Source organism: Leptidea sinapis, chromosome 20, assembly GCF_905404315.1.
Source record: "Leptidea sinapis chromosome 20, ilLepSina1.1, whole genome shotgun sequence".
In the NCBI taxonomy this organism is placed as follows: Eukaryota; Metazoa; Arthropoda; class Insecta; order Lepidoptera; family Pieridae; genus Leptidea; species Leptidea sinapis.
In genome coordinates, this window is record NC_066284.1 from 7,611,554 (window position 1) to 7,638,593 (window position 27,040).

Sequence of the window (27,040 nt, forward strand, 5' to 3'; positions counted from 1 at the left end):
CTGAGAGACACAAACCGCAGCCTAGCAGTACGCTAAGGGGAAATGAGTTACAAAAATGAAAATCTGATTGACGATCACTGACACACGTGTTACACGTGTAGGACGTAGGTGTTGAGTGGCATTGTATTGTGCTTGTGTGCGTGGGTGTCGGTATCCCGTTCGCGATGGTGACGTCAACATCGAGATCGACTTACACGTTTCGTTTACATCAAGTCTCCTTGAAGATTGACAATGCTCATGTTGTTTGGTACTGAATTAAACGTAGGTAGCTACAATCAGCTGATCTGAATGTTTCATTACTAGTTTAAGAACCACCCTTAGAATAAACCATTACTCGTATTATGGGTACCACAACGGCGCCTATTTCTGCCGTGAAGCAGTATTGTGTAAACATTACAGTGTTTCGGTCTGAAGGGCGCCGTAGCTAGTGAAATTACTGGGCAAATGAGACTTGACATCTTATGTCTCAAGGTGCCGAGCGCAATAATTGTAGTCAGAATTTTTGAGTTTTTCAAGAATCCTGATCGGTAGCTGAACGTCCTGTTCGTCTCGTCCCTTATTTTCATAAAAAAATACCTGTACATTTATAGATAGTGTATTAATGATATATAAGCCACAGTTAAATATAAGTATTCAGATCAGTATCGCGAAGTCAATACCGGTCCGCAATATATTGTGAAAACAGATGTTTCTCAATAATGGCGTTGGGTATTCACAAAAAATACGAAACGATATTGGAATATTACTCTTTTTATCCGTTCATACTACAATAGTTTGCAAGCGCTCGTCGTCTGTGAATACTATTAAATCTATACATTTATGAGTCTGGCAATATCTGAGATACTTTATAACAAACATTGTTTATCATTTAAATGTTATGCTATCTTCGTATAAAAATGTCCATATTGGGTCCGGGTCGTAACTAAAAATTATAAATAAATTTAGTTCATTATTTATCATTCAAACTATAATCATTTCATAATGATATGATTTTAATATTAATTAACTTCTTATGAAACGAAATACAAAAGCTTTACGAAGTCAAGTAATTGATATTTTCCCGTAGCAAGGCTTCCACATACATGACAAAAGCTGTCAAACTTCAAGACATTGATAATTTCGACAGCTCCGTCAACAATACTCGAAGCCGTAGTAGAGAAAAAGAGTTTACTTTAGACGTTGGAGACCAAGGTTCGAATCCAGTGTAAGGGTTTTTTTGGGTTCTGTAAAATTTAAGGAAATTTGAAGTGAGTTTAGGATCAAATAGAACAGAAAAAAAGAATGAAAAATGTGTAAACAAGATAAAAAAGAAATTTTTCGTACAATTAAAATTTAAAGTGGAAGAGAATCATTTTGAAAATAAAACAGACCGGGGGTATATTAGCCGTACTAAGCATGGCGGCAGTTCTAATTCAGACTCGAAAGTAGAAAGGAAAAGAAGGAAGAGAAGTAGAAGTAGGGAAACGTATGAAAAGTGGAAAGTGATTCAGTGAGGAGAAGAGAGAAGAGAACTAGTGTTCGGTGTGGTGTGATCTGCTAAAGACACGAGCATCTGAAGAGGAACTGCGGCAGACCGGTGAAGTGCCAGTTCGTGGAATGAATGCAAATAAAGGCTAGTTCCTTTAAGCTGCCCACTCTCGTGACAACATTGATTTATTATTTAAATATTATTAAAAGTCTTGAAATATTTGGTACCAAATACAAATAACTGTCGTGTAGCGTTGTTAAATAAGTCTGTTATTTACATTCAAACGAACCAAGAATTTGTATTAAACGTTCATCAACTTTGTTGCGAACTATTCTCAACAACTTGTCGGTCCTTAATTCCGTCGACAACTTAAGATTGCTCATGAATTTAGAGCAATTCTTTAGTGAGAATTTATGAAAAGACGTTTCGAAATATTCATTTCATCTGAGACATTTATTTCTTCCTAATAATGCTGAATATTGCGCATTATCAACAATCTTAATATTATATTCATAAATACTGTATCATCTACTAATATTGATATCAGTTTGAGTATTAAGAAACTGTTTCATACCTTCATTATACGTAGTTGTACGGATGTCAGTGCTAGTAATACCGTATACACCGGCCATGCAAGTGTCGCTTTAGATTATGTCATCTGTATCTGTTATGGCTTATGTCATAGCTAAAAATCCTATTAGTCGTATCTCTTACTCTCTTTCTCCGCTCCTTGTTAACATTTCCCTGAATGCCTTGCCAGTTGAGTGTCGAAATTTAGAGCGACTGCCAATTCAGTAGTAATCTGTAACTCAAAGCCAAATGGCTTCAAATAAACTGTGTTTTATCGACAGAGCAAGACACTCTTTCATATCTAAGACTCTCGTAGATCCAGTACTCTGTGAAAGGCTTGATACTGACTTTAAACCAACTTTCAAATATATATTGACTTATTTGCTTACTCACTGAACGAGATAAAGTTGGGCAGTCTGTTAATATTTGACCAGTGAGAGGCTCCTTTGCACAGGAAGCCGGCTAGATTACGGGTACCACAACGGCGCCTATTTCTGCTGTAAAGCAGTGTGTTTGTGTGTGAACTGTGTTTCGGTCTGAAGGGCATCGTAGCTAGTGAAATTAGTGTGAAAATAAGACTTAACATCTTATGTCTCAAATTGACGATCGCAATTGTAGTGCCGCTCAGAATTTTTGGGTTTTTCAAGAATCCTGAGCGGCACTGCATTGTAATGAAATTGTTTCACAGCAGAACTGTCAAACCGTGCGTCAATAAATTCTCTCATAGAAATTATGATTGGACACATCAAAGGAAAAACATATTTCTTGTTTTTATTTAATTTAGCAGCATTTTCCTATTTATTCACCTTTTAAACCTTCTCTGGACTTCTACAAACAGTTAAAGACCTAAATTTGCCAAATCGGTCCAGCCGTTCTCGAGTTTTAGCGAGACTAACGAACAGGAATTCATTTTTATATATATAGATGGAGCTTCCTTGCGCGATAACTCCAGTCCGATGCGACTTAGATTCCTTTAAAAAAAAGCGCGCACCTTCCTATAACGCTCCAACGCTCCATAGGAATAATTCCTCTAGTCTGGCAGGAGAATATTGGCGTGATCAGGTACGCTAGTTCGACCACCTCTTGCAGAAAACTCTGTAGGTGACAAATCATCTGTTAAATTATTTGAGATAAGAACACTCAAAACTAGTCTGTATGAAGTGTTCGAATCTGTCTGTTCAAAGCTGTTCATTCATTCCATTATAAGTACAGATGGAAATAGCACTTTTTATTAACAAAATAAGACCAGAAGTCGAATGAGGTTATGTGATTTCAACGTTGTGATGTACAACGGAAAGTAGTTCGTGGGCGAAAATCTTGTGATGTCATATGGTGGGTTTAACGTCAAGATTCAAAATCACAAGATTTTCGTCAACATTGCATCTTTTATACAAATCAAATAAACATCATACTAAACCCACTGACCTAAATACCAACATGCGATAGCAAACAGACAGTATAACGTAATGTAAATTAAAAAAAAATACAGCAATGTATCTTTAAACGAGCAATTCTTGTATATAGTACTAGCTGACCCGACAAACGTTGTTCTGTTCATAATAAAAAAAAACTCTTACGGATGGAATTTTGGAAAACCGTTCTTCCGCTGACCTCTATTCGGTGAAAATAATATTCCTACCAAATTTTAAGTCTTTAGCTCTAACAGTTCCAGAGATATCGTGATAAGTGACTATAAATGTGGAAATCTCTTATATATATGTAGATATAATCTGAATCTTGGAAACGGCTCCAATGATTTTCATGAAATTTAGTATACATTTAGTTTTGGGGGCGAGAAATCGGTGTTTTAATGAGAAACACATAGAATAACATTAGAATACAAAGGTAAATTTCACCACTATATTGTATATACTTTAATAGCTCAGATTGGGTGATCCGGAAAGCAGAAGACCCCATTTCAAATCCAGATGTCCTATTGGTTTTTTTTTTGTTCAAGATTTGTACATTCTTAAAATACCCAGCAAGGCTCGGTCGACCAGATATTATTTATAAAACTATAAAATTTTAATGTAATGTCGCTTTTCTGAACTCGACTCTAACAATCTACATAAAGATAGTAAGCTCTGTGGAAATGCTCACACAAAACATTATGAAGTCTGGTCACAATGTAATGTGCTGACTTGGAAAATACCTGAAAGATATAACAACAGTTTAGAAACACAAACAGTTTGTTGATGATTATGATAAAAGATTCAGATATCAGTATATTGCTATGTTATATAATACCCAAAAAAAATTAACAAAAAACAACTGACTTCAATAACACTATTCAATGACAATAAAAAATATAATGTATGCTAAAAGTATTAAAATAATTGCGTGTTTTTATACAATCAAATTAATTATTCTAATTCTAGTTTCGATTATTGTTCTTTTTGGAATCGGTGTCCTTCCGCCGCGGCCCCGCTCTCGTTTCTCGCCTCCTCACGACTCAAGCACATCTCACCTATAACTATGTATGTAGTTACAAACCTACCTTGGCTGACACCGACTCCAAAAATAACAATTAAAGCACCAGCTTTCAATTAAAAAAAGTATAAGTAACAAACATAAAAAAACATACCCAAAAAACTCCTGCTTTTCTGAAGTCGGTTAATAAATATATTGTAAACAGATCGTAGTATTACTATCATTAATAATTCCTTATGAATAAGCACTATTTCACAAGTTACGCTTCGATGATGCACGTGTTAATGTTTTTTTGATATTCGATTTCATAGAGTTTGTTTCTTCTCATGTCCGAGGCATACTTATTCGAATGCATGGTAGTTTTTGACTTTCAATAAGTGATATTATATATATATTTTTAATAAAAATATTGTACGTTTAATCGACGATTCAAGATGTCGGCATCGGAGTTTTGGTTCATTTAATAGATAAGATATAAATAGAGGAACATAGATATAAAGTGCTAGAGCAGACTTTGTTATAAATATAAATCTTTAATAAATAAAAACGATATTAATGGTATAATATTATTAAGCATATTCAGTTAAAATATTCTTATAAATACAGTCTGCTGGAAACTATCTTCATATTATTTCAGCGAGAAAACCAAAGTATAAGACTACATACATATCTGTACTGTGGCAAAGTGCTGAGAATGCTAACCTACTAAGAGACTGGAACCGTTAAGGACATGGTATTACCTGATATAATAGTATTCATACTAAGTGTCTCGGAAGTCAAAGTTTATATCTGAAGCGTGTTACAGCATGGAAATTTAAATGGAGAACGTATTTTATTCAAGTGATTATAATTTAACCATCAACACAAAATTTTGAAAGATTTCAGTTGTACGATTCAAGATTGAATTATAATTTCATTTTTTCTTTATTTCGAATTGTGCGTAAAATGGCTGTTCATTATGAGTGCAAATTTGCAGTGCTAGACGGGACGCGACTGCGAACCCTGTTGAAGGGCCTCCGAATGGTCGAACACTAGTCGTTTGGAATGAAGTATTGACTAATAGTGAGTCAGATGGCCGTTGGGACAGCAAGGTCGTCGAATGGCGACCACGTACTGGAAGGCGTAGTGTTGCTCACTAGATGGACCGACGATCTGGTCTATATCGCCGGAGTAGGTCGGATGAGGGCAGTGCAAGACCTATCGTCATGTCCATCTTTGGGGGAGGCCTTTGTCCAGCAGTGGACGTCTTCCGGCTGAGATGATGATCATAAACAGCCCGTATGTCACGCGTATACAACGAATGTGTAAAAAACATAGCAACACTGGACATTGGTTGTGATAGGCTCCCACTTTCTCTAAAAAAATGTAGCGACGCTCTGGCCAATTAATTAGTGTTTAACTTTCTATTATATTCAACATTTGTTATTGTACAGAAAACTATATTCTTCCAACTAATACTTATTATATAACTTATTTTTAAGATACTTAAGTAGTTTTTAGTCACCTTAAATGCAAATTAACCACTGTTATTTTTATGGAATGGTGTGTTCTCCTATAATTGGTAGTACATATAAATATTTAGTTATAAGGCATGTGTTAGATGTAAGTTAATATGTACAACTGTTGGAGATCCATACAAATAAATAAATAAATGATGTGAGTTAAGCAGATATAAATAAAAATATAATAATAATGTCTCACGAAAGTTTTAATTATTTATACCTCTTAACTAAAACGTATGTTATATTCTATAAAATGGAATATAATTTGCTAATATTTTTGCTACTCGTTGTTGAATAGGTAAGGGTAAAATTTGTTACAAATACATGATTGATGTTTAGATGTGATAAGTAGCTATAATGCATTTATTATAGAATTTCAAAATAAACTTGGTAAAATATGTAAAGAGTTAACCTCGATGAAAACCTAAACATTCCATCGGTTTGGGACCTCGAATATTTTCTGGGCTTAATGAAAATTCCAACTGCCTCGTAAATAAATTAAAGCCGACGCAAAGCTAGTGCAAAGCTTAGCGAGCAGCTTCGGTTTATGTTGAAACTTTTTAGAACTTTTATATCGACCTATCGCTTTTGTTTACTCAGAAACTAGGCAAAAGTTTTCCTCAATATATTTGTTTTTCGTACATAAAACGGTTTATTTCTATTTTTTAAAACTTAAACACTTCAATCACTTTTCTAATAGGCTGGCGCCGATTCTCTGGTTTTGGAAGGGAATTTGGGCGGCGGTTATCACTTATCATTAGAACCCGAGTTGGAAAGGTTCGCCAGAGGGATAGAGAGAGGGGTTAGCGAAGCCGGTAATCATCCCGTTGCTTAAGTCCTCCGAGGAGGACTCGACTGACCGTTTGCAGCCGTAGGAAGGACATTGGGGGACGCAGGGGAGTCAGTGATGGGCTGATTTGGCACGAAGGTCAAGAGGAAATGCTTCTCGTCAAATTGGGCACTTTGTGAATAAAAGAAAGTAGAAACTGCGGTTAGGCGAGCGTGCGTTTGAATCGCTGATCGATTCATCTTGAAAGAGCCTTCCCGCCTAAGTCAGGGTGCAATGGGTGTCGGTAGTGACCCGGCTATCCCTAATAATATAATAGCCGCAAAATATCACCGTTGGGAAAGCCCAAGTGCAATGGTATCGAGTCGGCCGGTTTCTCTTAGACCAGGAGGCCTGAGAAACGCACCGGGTCAACGTTAGTTGACTTCGTTAACACCAACAACTCAAAATGACACGCAAACCACTTATTTGCAATTAAAACTTTAAAGTAATTAAATTACGAGCCGGAACTGAAACGTATCGTAGTCGAACAGTGTAGTACCGCGTAGCTTAAGTAGCACTGGCGTAGACGTTGTACAGGGCATTGCTTGGCGGCGTAGCGAAGTAAGCTCATGGGGTTTGTAGTTGACTGCTCGAGACGGGGGCCGGAGCAGGATAGAATGGACCTCAGAGAACTAAATTTTTTCGGGAAAAAATCGTCATTTACAATATGAGAAATAGATCGCAAAGAGATTTCGTAAATTAATTAGTAATATTTTTATGTTTACTAAAGACAGGGGTAAAAAATATTCAGAAACATATCAATTGATACGTATTAAAATATAAGGAAGGTAAGTTAGGTAGGTTTTATCAGATTCGTCGTCGGCGCTTGTCATGCTCGCAAGAGAAAAAGGTTTTTTTTAATTTAGCAGGCCTAGCCTTTTTGGCTATTAATATTTGAAAAAATTATCTTAAATGTAAATTACGATTGTTAATTACGTAATTATGTATTAAAGAAAGACTAAGGGAAGTATATGTCTGTAATTGTAGTGTAGATCCTCTTTTGCTAAAACATGTTAAACAAAAAGCGATCGAGAGACGTGATATAAATAAAGGTGTTCGTATAAATGAAACGCTAATAACAAATTGATAAGGACATCAATCACACCCACCATCGATGAAAGCACTAACGAGCTGTGCGTGTGTTAAAATAATTAATGGATCATGTATATTGCTGCGCATTTTGAAGAGTGTTGTCATCTGTCAAGTATTATAATCAATTCAATAGAATTCTTTCGATGGCGAAATTGTTATGGGTTAAAATATGAAATTGCCGTATTGTACTGAACAATTGAAATCATTTTATTTTGTTGAGTTATATACCTTAATCGAAGTGTAACATTTATACATTTCTTCATCTGGGACCTATCGGGTACGCGGGAGAATAGGGGATAGGACAGGATGTTTTAGGACTTGAAGTATCCGTTGATGGATCCATGTCGGGAGAGTCTCCCGAACGAAGGCAGGGTGCAACGGGTGTTAGTAGTGAAGAGACTATCTGTAATGGTACGGGATCTGCGTTTTTTATGGAGAGGATGAAAATACATTTACGTATTGAAGACCCCCAGGCTCCAGTGGGAGGAGCACAGGATTCCGGCTAGATTATGGGTACCACAACGGCTGCTATTTCTGCTGTGAAGCAGTAATGTATAATCATTACTGTGTTTCAGTCTGCAGAACGCAGAAATTACTGGTCAAATGAAGCTTAACATCTTATGTCTGAAGGTGATTAGCGCAATTGTAGTGCCGCTCAGAAGTTTGGGTTTTTTCAAGAATCCTGAGCGGCAAACCATTGTAATAGGCATGGTGTATCAATTACCATCAGCTGAACGTCTTGCTCGTCTCGTCCCTTATTTTCAAAAATTAAAATAATAATAAAAAAGAAGGCTCGGGTACCACCTCATTGTCAGGTATCACCGACCTCACCGATGAAGTACAACGCGATCACTCATGTTGAACTCGGTTTCCGGGCGTAGAAGAGTTTAAAGCTCTATTTCGCATTCCACCAACTCAAAGTGAACGCAGTTAAACCGCCGAAGTTTGGACGTTTAAGATTTTAAAAACTCATCACTGTCGTCAAAATTTGAACTATAAAGACGTCACAGAATCATGTCAAGTGTCAATACTGATAGTTTTGACAACGTTTTGTTTTATTACATACTGTATTCTATGGCATGTATTCTCTGATTTCGTGAACGCGATCAAAATGTGCCGGTGATATCGCTTTATCTTTAACTGAGTTCAGAAGGCCTACCATCAACTTATAATTAGCGTTGCGATTCTGATGCAGATCAGTTTAGGTACCTAAACGGAATCGCTGAAATACGTACCATAAAGTGTCTTTTAATGAATGACGTTTGGATCGCTTATGAAGAATGACCAAAATAAATTTGTCTGTGGTCCGCAGAGTGAGAAAGAGATGCTCTACAGTCGTTGCATAAGTTTGTCTCTCGTACTCGAACCATATGTGTTGCGTTTCGAAACCTAAAATGATATGATTTTAGCGGTTTTGTAGCGTGGAAAATACTTAAAATACATTTTAAAATTGCGTTTTATAACGTCAAATTGTAAACCATTAAGCCTTTTTTTGTACTTATTAAATAATAGTAATATAAATAAACAAAGTTCTTTGAATTTAAAATTAAATGTTTGCTGAGGTGCTTTCGCAAAAATAACGAGTTCTGAACGCACCTCCATTGATGTTTGATTTGAAAGGAGCACAGAGTACATATTTCTTAATTCGTTCTTACGAACAAGCTATAGCCCGGGCCCTTACTGCCTCGTCTTTAGTATTTTAATTTTCGGTATTTATTTTCAGTATTTTGTTTTAAAAAAAAGTCCAATAAAGTATTCTCATCATATCTTTCATCAATAATAAATAATACGTAATTAGTATCTACCCGACAATGAACATCAAAAAAGTATGTTTTTTTTTAATTACTAATTTAATTTAAATTTGTTCTTATATATTTTTGTATATATGTGTAGAAGTAGTAAAATATTTGTTAGATTTATATAATTCGTTATTATTTTATAGCCGACAAACAATCGTCATAAAATTATGTTTCATGCATGTCTGATTGCCTGTAAGTAGAATCGCAATTATAATTTTTTTAAAGTATGTTGTAATAATAGTGGAATGTATGTTGTAGTTTCTGTAGGTAATCTTAAATAAATAAATAAAAAACATAAAAATAAAAAATAAAAAAATAATATTGCCCTTTTCTGTGTTTTCACTATTTTTTAAAAGTTATTAACAACACGATTCACTTTCCTTGCAGTGACGAGCTACTTCAAGTCCTAAAACATCATATCCTATCCCCAATTCTCCCGCGTACCCGATAGGTCCCAGATGAAGAAATGTATAAATGTAACGCTTCGATTAAGTTATATTACTTTACAAAATAAAATGTTTTCGTATAGTTTCCCAATTGAATTTTTATACTGTTAGATCTAAAACTACTCGGGTTGGTTTTTGGTTTATTCAGTTTTGAGATGATTTCTTCCATTGTTTGAGAACGCGCTATTTGATAATGGTACATTTAAGAAGAAAATAAAGTTAAAGGCGCGGAGAGTGAACAAACGTTTTTTTTTCGAGAGGAGGAAAATACATTTACGTATTGTAGAACCCGAAATGGAACCCATACATCGGAATCGAGTACCCTACCAACTAAAAACCTCCTCTATATAGTAACTATATCTAGTAGTATCTAGTACATTAGAAATGACATCTAAAAAAAAATGAATTGTAAAGAAATAAATTTTGAGAAAATAAATGCCTTTATGCCTTGAAGCTGCAAAGACTACGCAACAATAGTCGCGAGGCGTCTCCTAAGGAGACTCGAAGCTCGGACCGGCTGTGTGCTTGTGGGAAGGAGAGAGGATGAAGATGAAGATGAAAAATAAGAACACACTCGCCGGCGATTGCGGTGATGTATTGTGTAATATATGTAAGTGTGTATGTATGTGTGTATGAATGTTTGTATTTATGTTTGTATGTATGTAAGTATAAATGTTTGTGTGCATGTATGTTGGTGTTGGTGTCTGTTTATGAAGTGTGTAAGTGGTGTTTGTCAGTCCGTCAGTCAGTCCGTGTGCGAGAGAGTGGAGTGAAACGATTACAGGACGAGGACTAACGTCTCGTCGGGTATCAAAACATTGTGTGTTGTATCTAATTATCAGAGTGACAAGTGCCGACGGTTTGCTGCGGTTGACCGCGCCTACGCCTGCGAAGGCGGTGTGTGTGCGTCTGTTTGTGTGGGTGTCGCGTTCGCGATGGTGATGTCGTCATCAGGGTCTACAGTGACGTGACGGGGACGTCTTAGTGGTTTGAGACTACGGTCAAGGGGTCATGGGGTGTACCCACATTCCGTCCTAACCAAGATGTTGGGATGGTTAGGCGCCTTGTCAAAGAAGCGTCGCGAGATCTCTTTAAAATGTTGAGCTATCTGAAGCTAGCTGAAGATCGCCGTGAAGGTCTACGTTTTGGATGAACCAGGGGGCTCCGGTTGCCGTGCGCGTGAATTAATTCTGAAATACATGCAAAACGGTGCAAGTAGCTCGGTCGGATACGCGTGAATACGACGCTTGCGTATGACTGTATGGGCCGTACGATGGTTTTGAACAGCGTCACTTTGTGTTTGAGCGGAAGTTTGCTTCGCCCAAATCGGGCTCTATTGCATACCGTATCGATATGTTTCTTGAAGTTCATATTGCTGTTCAACGTCACTTTTAAGTATTTGTAATCCTTCATCCATGGTATGGGTGTTTCATACAATTTAATCATATCGGTCGGTTGTTTTATAGCTCGGATGCTATTCGCGTGACCGAAAGTACCGCTGCACTCTTCACGTGGGGTTCACTTCAATCCGCCATTACGTGAACCAGTTGGCTAGTTCGTCGACGGCGGCTTGAAGCACTTTAATGATCTTGCTCAAGGTTGAGAGGTTGGAGCCAAAGTAGAGTGCCGTATCGTCATCGTACTGAGCGAGCTGGACACTCGAAAACTTGCGAATGTCGCTCGTGAAGAGCGAGAATAGAGTGGGAGAGTGGACTGAACCCTGTGGCACGCCAGACCTGATGGGTCGGGTTGAGGATAGGGTGCCCACTTCTCGATATCGGAAGGAGCGTATAAGGAAGTAGTATAGTATAATGTAAGGTACGCTCGCACGAGCCTGTCTGGCACTCCCAGTTGATACAGCTTGAATACTAAGCTGTTGTGCCATACCTTGTCGAACGCCTTCGCGACATCGAAAAACATGGCTGCCGTGGTAGCGTGAAATTGACGTCGTATGAGAATGTACTCGGTGAGTCGGTGAGCCTGCTGGGGACACGAGTGAGCGGACTGAATCCGAACTGTATGTCGGGTATCAGGTTAAGCTCTGCGATGTAATGATTAGGACACGCGAAAATTAATGTTTCGTAAAGTTTCCCGATCGAATTAATTAAACTCATAGGCCTATAGCTACTCGAATTAGCTTTAGGTTTATTGGGTTTTGGGATACCGATAACAATGGAATCCTTCCATTGTTCGGGAAACGCGCTATTAGACAAAATAATATTAAAAATGGTTACCAATGAAGTAATAAGAGTCGAGGGCAGGATTTTAAGAACCCTATTGTTTATGGTATCGGGCCCCGGGGCCTTCTTGGAGTGAAGCTCCTAAATAATTAGCTTCACCTCTTTGTAAGAGGTGGGTTTTATTACATCGCCTGAAGGGCTCAGAGCGGAGCGACGTTCAACTTCACGATCAACTTCGTCAACGTATGTCGGGTCGGCTGCTGCATTTGGAGAGCACTAACTCTCGAGACTATCGGCGAGGCATTCAGCCTTCTCATCGTCATCGAGTGCCGGCTGCAGTCTCGGTCTATCCAAAGGCATGACAGTGGGCGGCTCCTGTTTGAACGCGCGAGACAGCTTCCAGAAAGCCATATGTGATAGCTTAAGGTTGCCGAGGAAGCGGTCGCAACGTTCGCCGCGGAGTTCCGCGATACGTTCCCGTACTACCCGCTGTAGGTAGCGGAGGTGGCGCCTATTCTCGACCGACGGATACCTATCGTAAACTCTAGTGGCTCTGTGTTTCTGTGTGAGTAAGTCCCTGACCTCTGGTGGCAGATTTAGGTGATGCGGTTGCATCGTCGGGACCTGCCTGGAGCAGGCCTTGATCCTATTCTGTATATGTGACGTCACATGAGAGATAGCACTGTGAGCCGTGTCGACCGAGTCGATGACGTCCGGTATAAGGTCAAGGTCGTCGGACTTGATAGTCTCGAGATTCTTTTCCAGCCGTTGCCAGTCGATCATTGTTTTCGTCGGTGGTTGAAAGTTAACCGGTGGGCCTAGATTTATGACGACGGGCCGGTGGTCTGACTCTTATTCGTGAAAAACTTCGATTGAATTTACATTGAGTCTATCTATAATCTAGTATATCGGGTCGATGCGTGACGATATCCGGATATCGTGTTGGTTCGTCAGGTGCTATTACTGAAAAGTTCAGCGTGTCTGTAAGAGAATCTAATAAAATTGCGTTTCTATTTGTGGCTCTACTGTTCCAGCTGGAGTGTTTGACGTTAAGATCGCCGCCCACTATGACTGCGGCCCCGTGGCCGAGTAATGCTTCGATATCTACAAATAACAAAAAAATACTAAATCATTTAATTCGCACTTTTCATCTACAATTTAACATTTTATACTGACCCCCACACTAGGCGTTGCCTGTCTCGTGGGGGAAATAGTAGAATTAACAGAAAATAACAATATACAAGCGGCTAGTGACAATAAGCTGATTACTAAAATTTAACTTATCATATAAAGAAATAAACTAAGAGTAATAACTATACAAGTATTAATTGTGTGTATATGTAGGTGAAAGTGTGTGTATTGTGTATTTGTGTTTGTATGTATTTTTTAGGATTGTACCTTAAGAAGATTTTCAGTTTCCATATAGGATAGTTGTATTAATTATTTTGATAGAAGCTCTTTACCCTTGAAGATGGAATGTTCTTTAAATTTACATAGCTGGACCAGTTTATTGTAAATCCAGGGGAAAAAAGGTTGGAAAGCGACATGCAAATGCAGTTTTGACAGTAGTAACAGGCAATTTGTAAACTCGGTTTTGAAGCAATGTATTGTACTCTTTTGAGTTCAGAGCTGTTTTGTGGACATGCATCGCCACTCTTATCAAATAGAGCTGTCGAACGCTGAGTACCTGAGCGTCGCTGTACAAATCATTCGTTGGGTATCTAATCGGTTTCCTCAAAGCGACTTTTAACACAGCTCTTAACGCTCTTTCCAATTTTATTAAGTTGGTGGAATTTGTACCTCCCCAGCCTAGAATGCAGTAATTTATAATTGATTGTCCGAGGGCTAAATAGATACTTTTTAATAATGAAAGCTCGGCGGACTCTCGATGCAATTTAATGGTGTATACCAATTTTCGTAAACGAGTTGAGACAGCAGCAATGTGATCTCTGAAACTTAATATTTCGTCTGCCACTATTCCAAGATATCTCATTGCTTTAACTCTTTTAATTACCAAGGGACTACCAAGGGACGAGGTCGACTGTCATTTTTACCACTGGAACGGCGTGGGCCTGCTCGGGATGCAAAGTTCACATCAGCTTCTTCTAGCTTCATCCCAATCTTTGTGGCTGTAATTAGGACCATGTGAAATGGGTTTTCGTTGGGAGTTTCAGGGAGACCTATTATTTCTAGCTCTGAGTTAAGAGATAGCTGGGCCTGTTGGTTTAGCTGGCGTTTGAGCTCAGAAACTTGTATTTTAAGTACAGAATTCTCCTTTCTTGCTCTTATAGCTTAAGAATACGTGTGTTGTAGTTCTGGAGTTTTTCTGATAAAGTCTCGAAGTGGCTTGTGAATTCAGATTGAAGCTTTGCCATTCCTTCTCTCAATAAGCGGATTTCTGAAACCAGTGATTGCATTTCGTCCAGCCGGTTGCGTTGCAAATTGTTCTTTCGGAGGGTGACATTTCCGTCCGTACCGGGTTTTTATTTATTTATTTATTTATTTATTACACTTTTTTGACACCACATTAACAAAATATAACTTTATTACTAACATACATAATTACATGATATGGTGCAAATGGCGGCCTTATCACTATATAGTGATCTCTTCCAGGCAACCATTTGTAGTACAATAAAAGAGAAAGGTAGTACATTAAAAGGGTAAGAAGTGTCAAAAATATAGACACACATAATATATACTATACTAAAATATAGATAAATTTATAAGAAAGTAAAATATGTAAAAAGTAGGAACAATAATTAAGATTTCAGAATTGTTGAATTATGTTGGTGGATACATACAGATAGATTCTATCAAATAGAGGACAGATAATGTTTTTTAGTTGATTTTTAAAGGATGCTAATGAATGTGCTTGACGGATAGTAAGCGGCAGTTGATTCCAAAGAGTGATGGCATTAATGGTGAAAGAAGAGTGATAGCTATCAGATTTATGGAAAGGAACATTTAGTATTTGTTTCGCAGCAAAGCGCAACGAAAGCTCATGCTGAGACCCTAGTAGCTCAAATCTGTATTTAAGGTAAAGAGGAGTGTTTTGGTGACAAATTATGGAATAAAGAAGGTGTAGAATGTGGGAATTGCGACGTAGACGTATAGGAAGCCAGTTGAGTTTTTTTCGGTAGGAGGAGACATGATCGTAATTACGTAGGTTAAAAATGAAGCGAATACATAAATTTTGTAGTCGTTCGAGTTTATCCAGCTGAGCTTCGGTAAGTACGGGATAGCAAATGTCTGCATAATCAAGAATGGAGTGCTCTCCAAGTCTGCGCAAGACATATTTTACTAGGTACTGGGAGAAGATTACATTTTACATAATTCATTCAGTTGCGTCTGCCAAGAAAAATTTGAATCTATATGTAAGCTTAGATTTTTGACATTTCTACTAAAAGGAATTAAAACATCATTGACACGAGGTCTAGGCAGTACATCCCAGTCAATTTTAGAGATCAGATTTTGCCTGCCTAAGATAATTGCCTGCGTTTTTCCTGGATTTATGATTACACCATAATTTTTACACCACTCGCATATGGTAGCGAGATCCTTATTAAGACTATGAACTGTAGATTGTAAATCAGATAACGTGGAGTGCCGATAAATTTGAACATCATCAGCATATAAGTGGAAAGAAGAATTTAGATTGCTAGTGATAGAGTTTATAAATATTGAAAAAAGCAAGGGAGAAAGTAAACCTCCCTGTGGAACACCGGCAGAAACATCAACCCAGGATGATTGTATATCCGCAACTTTAATATGCTGTCGTCGTCCTATCAAATAGCTATGGAACCACCTCTCGGCCTCTGCTGATAAATTTAAAGAAGATAATGATTTCACTAAGATGTCGAAATCGACAGAACCAAATGCGTTACTAAAATCAAGTAAGGTTAAGATAGTAAGCTGTTGGTTATCCATAGCGAGACGAATATCGTCCGTAACTTTGACCAAAGCGGTCTCGGTGCTGTGTCCAGGACGAAAACCTGACTGCACGGGGCTTATAATACAGTATTTATTAAGGAAATAACTAAGTTGTTTATAAGGTAACCGATCCAGTAATTTAGAAAGGAAAGGGAGTATAGATATTATGCGATAGTCGCGAAAAGTCAGAGGGTTTGAATTTTTTGGTAAAGGAATTAAGTGAGCTTCTTTCCATGTTTCTGGGAAAGTATTAGATTTAATCGAAAAATTAAGGATGTGGGTTATTATAGGAAGAAGAATGTCAATAATTGGAATAATCATGTTTCGGCCTACACAGTCGCTTCCTACGGCTCTTGAGGAAATAGATAGTAAGTTAATCCTGACATCACTTTCAGTAAAAGGTACGAAAGAGAAAGGTTCAGGAGCTTTTTTCATGAAATTAGAGAGAGTATTTAGTGTAGTTTGCTTTGTATTGTGATCAAGAAGAACAGGAGACCTCGAAAAGTGCCTATTAAGAGAATCAACGTTCAGTGAAGCAGGAAGAACTGTTTGTTGCTGTTTCCCAACACCAAGTGATCTTAAAAATTTCCAAACTTTAGCAGGATCGGGATTATCGACTTATTTAAATATGTGACGTTGTTGAGCATCCCTACATATTCTGTTGCATCGGTTTCGGATACTTTTATATTTAACTCGATCGGAACTAGAATTGCTAATTTTGTACTTTGTTAATGCCCGAGTTTTTGCATTTATTAATGTTCTAATTTCATCTGTGAGCCAAGGAGCGGGGAGATGTTTCTTTTTAACAGGTCTAAGAGGCGCATGCATGTCATAAAGCTGTAAAATTAGAGAGTTGAAAAACCTGATTTTGGTATCAAATGAGTCAGTATTATATACGACAGTCCAATCGATATTGCTAGCATCATAGTTGAGACGATCCATGTTAAGATTGTTGAAGTTACGTAGCCAGACTGTTTGAGGTTTTAATTTAGGTAAACGAACTTTATATGACAAGAATACCAGATCGTGATATGAAAAAGGCACTGAGGTGAACTGACCATGCTTATGTACAAGGTTATTTTTTGATACAATTATTGGATCAAGTAACGATGATTCACAATTAGGTAGGTTATGAGTAAGCATTAAAGGAAGTAACTGCAAGTTGAAGGAGTCAATTATTGATTGGAGCTTTCTGCTGCGATGATTAACTTTGCACATGCAGGTATTGAAATCTCCCACATGCTCGTATAATGGAGTAAGACAGTCAAGAATAGATTCAAATGAACTAAAATAATCAACGCCTAACGAAGGACTGTAAAACACACCCAATAGTACTTTGGAGTGTGATATGCTGACTTCAAGTACAAGATGTTCCGCAGAGTCACCGGGGGGTGGCTGAGGAGATACACCTATTATAGAATATGAGAATCGTTCACGAATATATATTGCAACACCGCCGCCGACTCGGCCGGTTCGGTCATTGCGGACAAGCTGAAAACCCGGTAAGGAGTAAGAAGTGGAAGGAAGACAAGGTTTGAGCCAGCTCTCAGACACTAGAATTGCATGAATATTATTACAATCAAATGAAGCAAGCATATCAGTGTAGCTAGAAGGCACACTCTGAGCATTTATATGTAAAACATTGAAATTATTAACACAATCTATAAAAGCTTTCTCAAGTTCACTACGAAGAGAGAAGGTAGGTGAGATGCTGTAGTAGCTTTCATCAGCGGAGCTTTGGCTGCTTGAGGAATTCAAGGACAAAAAATCAACTTCACTGCTATCACTAGTATCTGCCATTACCAGTTACAATTTATCAAGATTAAAGAGTACAGAACAAATAAATAATATTTAATAAGTAGGTATGTTACAATAATACTTAGATCAATTATAACTAAACTAACTAACTAAACAATAATACTTAGATTAATTATAACTAATGTTATGTATCTAAATCCAACGAAAAATATATGTATAATATATTATATTGCGTTTTCAAGTTATATTAATGTGTTTGAAATTAATATAATATTAGTGGTTTTATTCAAAAAACTGTATCCTGTTAACGCCAGTCTCACATGAATTAATTGAACAGAAATTATTAGCGCAAATTATTACAACTGTGTGTATGTCGCCGTCCATTTTATGTTGTCGCAACGTGGTAGGGGGAGATGAGCGCGGTTTTGTTATATATTAGATAGGAGGTTTATTAGGTGAGATTTTAAAAGTTCAATGCACACCTAGCCTGAATTGAAGTAACTTAATATTTTTAAATTTATTTCAATTTATAAATTTAAATTAAAAAATATTTTATTTAGTAAATTATATAAAAAACACTATAAACATTAAAGAAAGAGACAAAACAAAAAAAAACTTGAATGAGTTTGCTGAGATACGAATTCGTGACCTATGGACTCAGCGAGACACAGTATTAATGATTTTTAGTTCTGATTGAAATTACACATTCAATTGATGGCAAGCGATAATTTATTGCTGATGTTGTCACTACTTATTATTGATTGTGGATTCCGTCAGCTGATTACTATTTTGTGAGTACCCACTTTACTTTCACTTTATACGCAACAAATTTTATTTATGTTGTATTTTTAGACACTTCACCTAATATTATATTGTAATCTGCTAATATTACATTGTAATCTGTGATAATTATGTTTATTATTGTGGAAAACTGTGGATATATTGTTAAGGATAATTTGAGCACTATCACTGAATTTAATATGTTTGCTTCACTACTAACACACAGTGTCACAGTATAAATTGGATATCTTTACGTTTTACTAAAACTATTAGTTAATAATAATAATTGATGCACTATGGTGACTGTACTATCGATTAAAATGTAAGGTAAGACTTTCCAATGAGTATTTTAATTTAAATATTTATCTTTACGTTAACTAAACAGGTACTTGCTGACCACGAAAAAAAAAGGGTGTCTAATATGGTGGTATCTGTGTCTAAGAGGCAACATGCTCGCTCGACGATTTGCAAAATGCAGCAAGGATGTAAAAACCACATTATTCAAGGCATACTGTTTAGGCATGTACACCTGCCAGCTGTGGGTAGCGTTTTCTCAGAAAGCATTGGGCAGAATAAGAGTCCAGTACAATGATACGTTCCGGGCTCTTATGCGGCTCCCGCGGTGCTGCAGCGAGTCGGGCATGTTCGCAGACGCTGGGGTCCCCGACTTTTTCGCCATAATTCGGTCTCGCGTTGCCTCTTTCTGGCGGAGACTGCAACGTTCCGACAACAAAATACTCGTGGCTGTCTCTGACGACATCAGGAATCCAGTGTTTAAGCGCTGGATCTGTGTTCACATGGACAAGAACAAAAAATTACGGCACAAATTTGTGCTATATTTATATAGTTTTAGTTAATCTTATTTTAGTTTTAACTTGGCAGTTGGCACCCCTTTACAGTGTCCAAAATTTTTTGTAACTAGGGGTTTTATTCTGCCTGAAATAAATACCTCTTATTAATATTTGTTTGATAGGCAGAATATAAGCTGAAATATCATTGATCGGCTGATGTTTCGCAATACTGACTCGGATGGATGGATTAATATGATTGAGGACCTGAGGATCGATAGGTACAGTGGACAAACGTATGTAGTGGCAGATCTGATTATATAACGAAGAATTTTAATACCGCCTTTTAGAAAGATGTCGTTTTTGCGGTAACGCCATCTAGTTTAACTCTGACGAACAACTTTTAGACGATCGATGGAACGAATTTTACTAAAGTTAGTTTCAGTTAATGGGTCGAGGCACCGATGGCGCTAGTAGAATATTTGGTTATAATTCATAGACTTGCAACATTACCTATATACTGTTAATTTTTAGGGTTCCGTAACCAAATGACAAAAAACGGAATCCTTATATACTCAACATGTCTGGCTGTCTGTCTGTGTATGTCACAGCCACTTTTTCTGAAATTATAAGAACAGCTATACTGTTGAGACTTGGTAAGTAGATGTATTATTTGAACCGCATTAACAGTTTCACCCAAAAAAAGAAGATAAAAAAAATACTTTGGGGGTTCCCCATTTAGACACTTAGAACTAAAAGTCAAAAAAAATATTTCATCTAATCCAAACTTGGGTATCTATGGATAGGTCTTCAAAAATGATATCGAGGTTTCTAAATCCAATTTATTCAAAACTGCATAGTTTGCGCTAAAGACACTTCCAAAGTGGTAAAATGTGTCCCCCACCCCCCCTTTAAGTTCTAAACTAAGAGAATGATAAAACTAAAAAAAATATATATTGTGGTACATTACCATGCAAACTTCCACCGAAAGTTTTGTTTGAACGAGATCAAGTAAGGAGTTTTTTTTAATATGTATAAATGATTAGAGCTCATTTGCAATTTTGAGCAAAGATTTTTAGCCTTTACCATTTAAATTATGTACATTTTCCTTCCTATATGACTTTTATATTATGTTACTTGCTGCTATGGAACCCATCATGAGCGTGTCCGACTCGCACTTGGCGTTTTTTCAATAAAATATTCAATAATATAGCAACTACTTTAGAAATTGTCTGCCCAATCTGAAAAATTATGATTCATTTACCCAGTGATTAGTGACGCTGTCCACCTAGCTAGAGGTCCCTGGTTCGAATCACGGTATGTGTAAATATTTATAATATGATAGATTTCATTGAGATCGGTCGAATAGTTTAGGAGTTATTAGGGAACATACAAACATATATTCTCTTTTATATATATGGACTAGCTGACCCTGTTTTGCCATATAAAGTATAATTCACGCGATAGTTTTATAAGTAATAAAATATTGCCTATATTATAGCCTGTACATCATTTTGTTCTATTGTCAATAGTTTTTGGAGCGCACGCAAAAATAGGTTTTCGATTTTACACCTTGTGTTACAAAATAGCAATTTTATTACGGAGCCTTCCTCGATTAATGGACTACCCAACACTGAAAGAATCATTCAAATCGGACCAGTAGTACCAGAGACTAGCGCGTTCAAATAAACAAACAAACAAACACTGCAGCTTTATAATATTATTAGTAATATTAGTAATTACTATAGATTAACAATATCGTCCAAAGAGGATGTAAATATTACGTAATAATATCGTTGTCTTGCACCCATAGTACAAGGCTATGCCTAGTTTGGGGCAAGATAATATTTTGTGTAAAACAGTGTCAATATTATTATATTATTACTAGCTGAGACGGCAGACTTCGTACTGCCTCAATCGATAAATAAAATACATAAACTTTTGTATAAAATAAACTTAAAACAAAAAAAGGATTCCTTTTTTATAAAAATAAATAAAAAAATGCTGGATACGAATGAAATTTTATTATTATTTTCGATTAAATACACACGATATTCCTTACTTACAAAACAAAGTTTTCCTGAAATACTGACTATTTATAAGGTTTCAATTTGATATTGATAATCACACACAGTTATGGTACAGTCTGTTAAATAATTCAAAGCTTTCTGATAAACTTTTTGTTTTGTTTTATTGGTGCGGTTAGGTTCAGAAATTTTATTTTGGACAAAACTTAAGATTTATCAATTATTACATAAAAATAATCTGATAGATAGTTAACAACTGTAGTTAATCTACCTACTACAGTTACCTAAAATTAAGTTTATTTTTGACCTCCTGAGAAAGATAGAAAGATTTAAAAATTCTAATTAGTTATTCATTTTAAACCATTATTTTTATTTGATTTCTGAACGATGAGGGACACATCAAAGAAAAATCAAACTCGTTATTCACCTTTTAAACCTTCTCTGGACTTCCACAATTAATTACCTAAAAAAATAGACCAATATTAGCCAAATACGTCCAGCCGTTCTCGAGTTTTGGCGAGACTAACGAACAGCAATTCATTTATAATAAATTTATATAGATTATGTCTATTAATTAGACTAATATAAAATAATTACCAATTAATGACCTATTGATAATATTCTTGCAAAAATCTATTCAGTAATTGTTGATGTTTGCCCGTACATACATATAGACACAGGGTTAAACAGACAAAAATTTAATATTACTTTTGTATTCAGTTTTGTTAGTAACAAGTAGAACACTTTCACTCTTTAAAAGAATATTCAATTGACAGATTACTGTTAAAAATTATTTTAACTTTGCTAATTTTTATTAGATGGAAAGAGATTACGTAAGTACTTTTTCCAAACTTGGTACTCATAAAATCATAATTATTCAATCAAGTTATTCATAGCTTTTACCCCTTACAAGCTCATAAATTTTAACCCTTATTAATATAAAATAGATAAAAAAATATGTAATAGTACGTACCTATAGATAACAAGGGACATATCAGAGATAGTAATGACTACTTTATATAAATTGCTTACACTGTTAATTATTGTTGCTATATTTATTTTTTATTTATTACTTGTTATTTCACTTGAAATTTAGAGAAAATAAATTGTGATAATATTAAATGTACATTTAACAAAACATTTCATACTGTAATAAATAAGACAAAAATTAGCAGCTGTAAGTTGATTATTGAAATGCAGAAGGAACAAGGTTATTGATGAAACACAACCTTGAGGAAATTTTTTAAATTCAGACTAACAATTATTAATGTCAAAACAGCCATGCAAAAGATTTCATTAGTAGAATGATCTCAATTCATTTCATACATAGAATTGGACAAGAAATTTTGATTCTGGATGGCGTTGGTACGTTTTGAAACAGACAAGCTGTCGACTGACGCTTTGTTTCTGTATAGTATTGATAAATCCAGGATTGGGCCTGTCACAATGTTCAAGACAAGCCTGCTTCAAATTAATTGATCATGTCACGGCACCGTTCCACACGAGCCAGCCTCTGAGCTTCGGTGAGGTTATGCGGCCCCATTTATTATTATAACACTAGAAATAAGGGATTGCTTGTAACTAATTCTAGTAGGCTTCATAAGATACATAATAGCTTTAAGGGTAAATGTATACACTTCTACAATAAAGTCCCAGCCACTGTTCAGGCATTATCTATAAATAAATTTAAATGTTTTATAAAAAAATGGCTCTGTCGTAAATCCTATTACTCCACTGCTGAATATCTAAATGATTGGACAGCCTGGGACTAGATTGTGATTATTTTATAGTGATAGAAATGACTGTACAATATTGTATATTTTTATTGAAAAGAGCGTAAAAAAAAGAATGCTGGGAGAGTTTCTTGCGCCGCTTCTTCTCTCTCAGAGCGCCATTTGTTTCCGAAGCGGTAGTAGTATCTAGTAGTATAAGAAATGACATCAAAAAGAATTCTAAAGGAATCAATTTTGAGAAAATAAATGCCTTTTATGCCAGCGCGAAACTATCCTTCTAACGCAAAGCTGCTCGTGTAGAATATTGTGATTGATAAAATCTGCAATATATGCTTTTATATTTCTTCTTATGTAATGCGTTTGTTTTCTTGAATTAAATTTTCTACAGAACAGTTTCCTCGGTAACAGCCGTCAAAGCACGAACATTTCATTCTTCATCCCCTAACGATAGACGACCGCGATTAAATTCGTTATGCCACATGTAGATGGCTGCTTTAGAAGAGCCTTCATCTATAAACGCCATTTCAAGTCGATCAAATGACTTGTCTGGCTTAAGCCCACTTTTGAAATCATAAAAATATGATCGTACGAAAACGTTCCCAACGTAGCCCCGTATTTTGATGACACACGATGATTCAATTTAGCTTTAAAAAAATATGGAGGGATATTCGATATTCAAACGATAGATATTGTAGATATTTTTAAATAATTACAATTCTTCGTACATAAAAACATTTTTTCGCAATACTTTCTGAGTGGCCATCCAGTTACAAACATAAAAACACGAATTTATAAGTCGTATAAATATTCCTGGAGCCTTTCAAGTCTCGAGATAAAACTCATAACTAAAGTATATCTTGATCGAACGATGAATTTACGAGGAATAGGAGCTATGTTTGAAATGTAAGTCATATCAGTACACTGCGTTACTTTCGTCCTCTTATACCAAGCCAGCCTACACCGATGTTCTTTAGGATTATCTTCATAAATGTTTATGTATCATTTTATAGAAAAGGCCAATAAGTAATTCAATATTTGATTACATTTATTTAAGAAAAAATGTAAGAGCTTTAATATAATATCAGACCGTACAAAATAATTCACCTTAAATTCTCCTCTTGCCAAAACTTATCCACTATATATATATTCTATCTCGAATATTAAATGAAATTCTGTGACTTTCTTTTCATTAATTTGTTTATTGAAGTAGGCGTTATTTTTCGGAAATCCATAATTATCGCCTTACTCTGACACGAGACTCACGATATCTCGTGCCAGAGTTTTGCGAATCAACATCTCCTGAAGATGCCTCGTGTAGAGGTGAAACACGTGTCGAATTGTTTGAAGATGAATATTGGCGGAATTAACAATCAAGAAAACTCAAAACATTTGGATTACTTTTCATAACTTTATAAATTTCAATTCCTTGTTCCAAGAGGTTGTATACTTGCGCGTTGTGTTTGAATAGTATTTACTACATTCTAAACATGAGTTTCATCGTATTTCTGTAGCTGTCTGATGTGTTATTAGCATATCTGCATTTTTTTTACAATACACACCTGTAAAAGAAATAATAGAAACCCATATTGAATGGGCACTTAGTTATCCAGTATGCGCAATCTGATTAAGGTCACCCTTTAGTGATTACTGCCGTTCATATTCTCCTCAACACCAGAGGAATTACAGAAGCATTGCAGGCCTTTTAGCTTAGGCCTTTATTCAAAAGTATATCGCATTACTACGTGTTTTGGTCTGAAGGGCGCCGTAGCTAGCAAAATGACTGGGCAAATGAGACTTAACATCTCAGAATGTTTGGTTTTTTGAAGAATCCTGAGCGGAACTGCATTGTAATGGGCAGGGCGTATCAAATACCATCAGCTAAACGTCCTGCTCATCTCGTCCCTTATTTCCAAAAAAAAAGTTTAATGGTCCATTACGACCGAGGTCATATTATTAAATTTTCACTCCAACACGTAATATAAGGGTTACTTTCCTTCTCTAATATAAAAAATATATCCGTCTAAATGAACAATGGAGAAGAGAGTTTATGTTCCTCCATTGATATTATCATATAAGCTTCTGAGCCCCAAGTTATGAAGTTTACTGTTGGTTGTTAACTCATTGTTGTTAAGTAATAGTTATTTGAAACTATTGTATGTACGCTGTAAACTGTTGCCACAACTAATGAATATATTTCTGCCAAGGATACTCACAACGTACACACAAGATGCTACTGATATAATCTCTTTATAACATATACCTGTTGTAATATAAGTATTCAATGTCGTATTTTTTAAATTTAACTTGGCTTCAACTTCTTAAATAAAATATTTTTTTATTATTTTATCTACATATTTAAAAGTAATATATGCATGATTGAAGTCGGTAATTTTATTTCTGTGGATTGTAACTTTTAGATATTGCAACCAAACTATACCACCTTCTTTTCGTACAAAAAGTAGATATTTCGGATAGCGTGACAGCGGCCAAGATAATTAATATCTATCACTAGGGGCTGTTAAGTTGTACGAGTATCAGAATGGATTTGGGTTTGGAACTGTACGAATTGCTGGCAATTCTAGTGCATTATATTAAAATTCTTCTTTTATTCAAAATTTTTGTAATAAATTTTTGTTTTGAACATGTTCTTGGACCATGTTATAAAAGCATAATATGCGATGTATATTATGCGTTTATAACATGGTCCACAAAAGACTTACTGTCTATACATCAGATGCCTTAATTTTATGATTAAAATTTACACCAATAATTTCACTAATATTATAAAATGAAAGTTATCAAAGTGCAAGATTTCCTTCCAAAGGATTTTCAAATTCATCGTAGCGAAAGAGTTCAGATGACAACTAACCTAAAGTTCCATTTTTGTTAATTCACTACTAATTTGCTTCTGGTTATAAACTATTTCTTCTGTGCCATCTTTTCGCCACGCTCTCTGCTTACATTACTTATTTTATGAAAAAGAGCGCAAAAACAGAATTCTGGGAGAGTTTCTTGCGCCACTTCTTTGCGGAGGTAGTATTAGAAGTGACTTCAGAAAGAATTCTAAAGGGATAATTTTTGGGAAAATAAATGCCTTTTAGACTTATTGAAATTAATATTAGATCGTCGTTTGGATGGGGATCGCTGACTGCCCTTGGTGCTATGAATATTAGAAACACACTTTAAATTTTTCTAATAATTCTTATGGTCAGCGGATCTTCATCTTCTTTGACTTGTAAGAGCGCAGTGGATATCAAACCTTATAGGATATATAAGTACCTACTATTTTTGCTTTAAATGTTATATTGTTACAAACAAATTAATATTAATCAAAACTTAGAACAAAACCAAACATTTACCCGATCGTCATGTCTTGCCAACAAATATTGTTTAAATGCAAGCAAATTCTTTGTAAGAAGTACTTGAAAACTACAAAAGATCTCTAGTGGTTTCTAAGTATTCTGAAATATAAGGAATATTAATATCTTGTTGTTTCAATCTGAAACTAACATTCATCTGGCATTAGTTTTCTTTTTGTTGAAATACAAATGTTGGTATAAGAAGTAGGTATTATAAACTACGTTTTAAAAAGAGTCAGTGGTGAGTGAGTTTTACTTGACATTGTCTTGCCATTAATATGTTGCCGTGGTTCTGGCAAAAATAATTACCTATTTAATTTTTATTTTATTTTGATTGAACTTATAA